The sequence below is a fragment of the Lepidochelys kempii genome, chromosome 22, assembly GCF_965140285.1.
Source record: "Lepidochelys kempii isolate rLepKem1 chromosome 22, rLepKem1.hap1, whole genome shotgun sequence".
NCBI classification, from domain to species: Eukaryota; Metazoa; Chordata; order Testudines; family Cheloniidae; genus Lepidochelys; species Lepidochelys kempii.
This window is the reverse complement of record NC_136401.1, coordinates 20,846,161-20,852,285: the sequence shown is the minus strand read 5'-3', so window position 1 is coordinate 20,852,285 and position 6,125 is coordinate 20,846,161.

The following is a 6,125-nucleotide window of genomic DNA, read 5'->3' as shown; positions in this document are numbered from 1 at the left end:
AAAATGCATTGATTCTCAGAATGGGAATAATGGCCTCCGTTAAAAGCTTTTGGAGCTGCTAACATACATTGCTTTGAATAAGGATCTCTCTCCGGCCCTCTCTTCCCACACCTACTACAACTAAAATTGTTTGAATTGGGAGGTTTGGGACTAAAATGCAAAACATTTCTGCACAGGCATCAATGTTGTATCATGCTGTTTAAATGCCACAGAGACAGATGTTTCAGAAATAGCATAGATCAGAGGTTCTCAAACTGTGGTCCATGAGCTCCATTCAGGTGGTCCGCAGATAGTTCCCTCTAAGATGCGCACCTGGGTGGCCACACATGAGAGAATGAAGGGCCACCCACCTAATTAGTGGAGCCGCACAGGCGGGGCTCCACTAATTAGGTGCCTGGACCCTGGAGAAGACGCACATGTAAGGTGAGGTGGTGGCCTTGGGGGGAATAGGAGGTAGGTGAGAAGAGGGGGTGGGGGGAATTTCGGATATGCAGGGCTGCAGCAGCCAGAGAAAGAGGTGACTTTTCCCAACTCCAGGGCTGCAGCTGCCAGGAACAGACCCCCCTCCTTTCCTGCCCCAGCGGGGGAGAGAGGGCACATCCATCTCATTAGAAAGGTAAGGCTACTGATATTAAAATATGAGTTGTGTGCTGTCATTTGTAGAACAAAAAATGTTAATTATTATTGGGTTTTTTTGTATAGCGCTTTCATCCAAAGTGCTTTCCAAAAGTTAGCTAACGGTACAAACAACATTTGGAAAGATCATTTAGTGGTCCGCTGACACCCTCAGCAATTTTCAAGTGGTCCTCAAAAAAAAAAGTTTGAGAACCACTGGCATAGATTCATAGATAGATAGATTTTTAAGCTTAGAAGGGACAGTTAGATCACCTCATCTGACCTCCTTTATAACACAGGCCATAGGATTTCACCCAGTATTCTCGTGTAGATAGAGCTACTTTATTTAAATAAATAAATTGGGTTTGGTTGCGTTTCTTTTAATTTTTCCAGAGCAGTAGTAACGAATCCATCAGCCAGTAACACACTGATCAGTAGTAACACAAAGATCAGCCATTTGAGGGCTACATCTCTGGAGATGGTTAGTATCTGTCTGCGCTCTGCTCTGTGAGGGGCCTATGGATTTGGCAATCTGAGTGATGTATTGGAATCCCCTTTGTCAAGACTGATCCCTCTGTCTATACAAGTGAGGGGGAGTTTTCTCTCATGTGGTTAGTGGCAATAAGCTGTTGATAAAGGGGTTTTGTTAGCAGCCCTCCTGCTGTGGTTCCCAGTAGCCTCTCAGCGTAGGGCGATGGGAAGTCTTTTCCTTGAGTATTGAGCTCTCACAAAGCCACTCCAGCATGCTTGCAGCCGTACACAATGGTCTGAGGCTGCCTCCTCCTGCGGACATGTGGTATCAACATCGGCATCTGTGCTGAGTGCCCAAAAGGTGCATCACTTTGGATTCTCTGCATTGGAAGGACAAAGTGTGTGACTGGCTGCAGCCAACCTTAAAATGGTGGTTAGAGACTAGGCACCTCACTGTGGAGGGGAACAGAGGAACTGGCATCCTAGATCAATGCAACAGCTAATCTAGTTCGGTCTTGTATGTTGATGTAAGGAACCCCGTCATTACAAAGTAACCTGCCTGCTGGTGGTTAGCTCATGCCTTGAAATGTGAGGGTTCACATTGTTGTTATTCTTATTCTGCAGCATCCTCCTGTCTAATGCAGTAGTGGGAGGGCTTGGAAGTGAGAGAAAATGACAGAGACAAACTGACCCTCTCTCACCATGCCGCCACGGAAGATGCCTGTCCCAGCTCTCTTCATTTATGCACTCACATTCCTTAAGACTGGCCTGCTCAGCTAGAGAATGAGCCATGTCATTTTACAGCATTTTACAGTCATTTCCCTTGAAAAGGCCTTTATGAGACACCCGAAGAATGTTCCACCACAGACCTTACAAAGTGGAAAATGCCTCCATGCTGTGCAGGTTGCTGGATTCCTCCAACTTTGCCCCACTGCCCACCCGTCTGTCCCACAGGTGGGATCTTTTCCCTGGCGGTTATTTTAATTGGCAGGGAATGGCAGGTAACTCAGTAGGACCTTGTGGCTGGCCTGACCTATCAGAGCTGCTCCGTTTAGATCAACAGGCAGGAAGACCATCTGGGAGAACAAGTTCGAGTTCCTCCAGTGAGTCCTCACTGTTAATTAAAGGTATTATTTGGCACGCAGCCTGCTTACTTATACAAAGGGAGCTGATGCAATGGCCTCTGAAGTGCCTGGTAGCAATTAGAGATGCAGTGAGTTTTTCTGAAATCACTGGCGTAGTCAGAGAAAAAGGAGAGCACTGATCAGTTGGCCCAGGACGTCTCTGTGCTGGTAGCAGACTCTGAACTTTAGCCATGCGTCCCATACTTGAGAGCTCCAATGTCCCGTAATGTTTGAGGCACCAATCTCTTTCATAGTCCCTTCCATCCCCAACAAACACCTGCAAGTGTGGCCCCTAAGATCCAGAGCTCTAGCCCGGGTTGAGTAGGAATGTGTAGATTTGATTTCCAGTAATGTTGGCAGCCCGCATCTCCCACTGACTCCACCTGGACTTGTCGGAGCTCGGTGTTAATGAAAACCCAGGCTTTTATACGCCACAGCCTCCAAAGGGTCAAATAACTATTCAGTGACTGTATCTAAGGATCACAAAGTGCTTTACCAGCATTAGCTAAACGCTGTCACTCCCCTGAGAGGTAGGTGATGTTATCCTCTGCGGTGTAGAGAGTCAAAGGAGGCAGCGAGACCTGAAGTGGCTTCCCAGAGGAAACCCAGAGAGCCTGTGGCAGGTTTAGGATTAGAATCCATGACTGCCAGCCACACTATCCTGCCTAAGCAGGACTAGAATCTGGAGTCCTGACTTCTATTCAACCTGCACTACCCACAAGAACACACTATTTCTAGACTAAAGATTTTCAGCCTGCATAGGAACCTTGGATTTGGGCACCCCTTTGTCAGTGATGAGAAGAAGAATGCCTAGTCACTAGTGGGGCTCAGGACAGCTGGTATGTCCGTGTGGGGAGGGACGTGCAGAAGCTGAGCTGTTAAGGAATGTTCCCCATCACAGACCTAGGGAGACACATGGGACTTGTGCTGTATTGCACCTGTTTTTTCCACCCCCAGAAAAAAAAATTCCACAGAAACTTGGCATACCATTTTCTCACTCACTCTTCTGTGGAGCTCCAGAAAAAGGAACCCAGCAACATCTCAGGTGATTGGCTCTTCCTGGGTGCTGAAGGGTGGGTTAAGGATGGAGCTTTCAGCCTCAGGCCTGAATTTCTGTCAGGACCCTGGACCTAATGTCGTTAAAGTCTTCTTTGCAGTGTAATTTCTGAACATAGTCTGGGAGCGACATGAAAATTAGATCTAATAATGAATGATTAGAACTTTCAAGTTAAGTCTAGTTGGTTGACTAATCAATTTGGTTAAGTGAAAACCCATAGCAAATGAGTCAGCCGCAGTACAACATTTCTCCATCCAATTTAAATTAAAATCACCAACCATAATAATTTCACAATTACTCTGTGAGGATGCACCAGGGACTTGACCCTCGAGATGGAAAATTTCAAGGACTGCAGAAGATGGACCAATGGGGTGAGGGAGAACTCCAAGGTAACAGGCTTTGCTGCTGTCTGACAACGCAGTCTGTGCCATGGAGAGCAGAGAGGGTAGTCCCGAGAAGAGGGGCAATGTGGGAGACACAAAAGTAGCAGAATGGGATTTTTCTGGGTCTGTAAACAGCACTAAAAGCTCATCCTTTTCTGTCCTGATTAAGTAGCATTTTTCAGACATAGGGCCAAACTCTCTGCTGGTGTAAATTGTCCTGTGGGTACCAATAGAGCGCCATCAATTTACTCCAGCAGCAAATCTGGCCTCATTGGCTTTTAGCTAAATGCAGCTTTTGGAATGAAACAACAATTATAATTTTTTTGGGGGGAGAAGGCCATTTTCTGGTGGGAAAATATTTCTGATAGCTTTACTCACTGGTGATTCTAAAGTGCATTGAGATCCTCAGATCGCAGGTGCTAACGCTCCTCCTGGGAAACTCACCCACCGGAATACATGCAGAAAGAAAGGCAAAGGGGCACTGACACAGGCCAAGTGAGTTGCTTACACCACTGAAGCAAATTAGTCTTTGCTGTATTCACTCACTCGAGCCCCGTACCTGTTGACTGGCTTCCATCTCTGATGCATCTGTATCGATTCCGCAGCCTCATGCATTATTCATCCCAGCACCAAAGTTTTCAAAGAACTGAACCTCAACTCTGCCTGTCCTCTCCCCGCAGCCCCCCGCAGAATAAATCCAACCTGTCAAAGGCTTAGCTGTTATTTATAAAGAAGGAGCAAAGGAGTCGGAGAGGGGAGTCCGGTCCTGTGGATCAATTTGTAATTTTTCTTTTTTGCTGTGGCAGAACTGTGAAGGATGCGAGCATTAAATCCCCAGGAAAGTCACATGTGCAGCAGTCTTCAGTGGCCTGAATTATTTATTTGTGTGAGGTTGTGCTACACACCAAACCCCACCAACACAAGACCATTGTAGTCGGCTTTGGATAAGGAACGAATTTCAAATTTTGGCTCTGGGTCATGCATGCGTGTAGCTGAGTCTCTCAGTCTAGGTTTGAGATGGGGAGGGAATGCTGTCTGCTGATTAGAAAAGGGGACTGGACAAAGACAGCATATGAAATAAACACATGCTTCTCATTAATGGAGTTCACAGCTAGGCCTTGGGACCCAAACTAGGCTCAGCAAACTGGTATCCATTCAGGGTCTGGTTCTGGGTCTGGGAGCCCTCCAGCCTGTCACTCAAAGCTGGAGAAGAAGCAAAATTTGCATCTAATTCCACTGTGAAAAGCACATCACTCTGAAAGTGCAGAAACCTCCAGGGATCTGCAGCCACTGCCCCAGTCTGAGGAGAATAAACCAAAGTCCCCAGTCAATGGGGAAGGAGGAGCAGTCTGCATGACCTTTTGGCTGGTGAGAAGCTCTCAATGATGAAAGATTCACACATGCCTGGAGCATACCTGGGAGTGAAAAAAGTCTGCAGCTTCTCTCCAGCTTCTGACATGGAACCAAAGCCATGAACTCTGCCCAGGGAATTCTGTGATTCCCACTTGCTAGTGCGAGAATTCCAGAAGAGGCAGCAGAGTGATGCCAATATGTGCTCTCCGGCCGCAAAGGCCTCTCCTCAACGAGACACGGCGCACATTACTAATGCAATGTAATAATAGTAATGAATTACTTTGCACTTCTCCAGCACCACCGACAGATCTCAGAGTACTCTAGCACTCAGATGCCAAGTTGTCAAGCCTGGTACTGGCTCTTAGACAGACAGCAGGTAGATTTCAACCCCCCCGAGAGGTAGGCATTTTACACTGTCTAGTATTTTCTGGTACATGCCCATTTATTTGTATTACTTTAGCCCCTCAAAGCCCTAGCCATTGTGCTATGTGCCATACAAACAGAAAACAAAGACAGTCCCTGCCCCAGATAAAATAGTCCACATTGATCTGGTCGCCTTCCCCCTACACAGCACTGCACAGCTGGATGAGCTTATTACCCAGGGGTTTTCACCTTCCATTGAGGCATCCTCTCTTGGCCACTGCCAGGGTGGGGAGGACAATGGACTCAAGAGACCATAAGTCAGATCTTACATTGGAAACTCCATATACTCCTAATCAATCCTTAGGTTGCCCCCAAACAATCCACCTCCCTCTTTTCTGCTTATGCCCTGCCAGGTATTTGTAGGTGTTCACAAAATCCCCTCCATTAGTCGACCATTCACCTTGCTAAAATCTCTTGGTTAATCTAAATCCATGTGCTGTTTCCCTGTGAGGCAAACTTGTATGTTTCATGAAAATAGAAAAGGTTTGCTCTAGTTCTCTTTGCAGACACTGCAAGAAATCACCATCCATCTTCCAGGCCTCAAGGCAAGTTCTCAGTGACACCCCTGCTCCTTTATGACTGATTCAACCCAGACTCTAGGTCTGACAATACTTCTTGTGGATTTATCAGAATAAATACTGAAATAAATTTCTTTTTCTCTCATTTATAAAAGAGCTTCTGTCTGATGGAGGAGAAGCC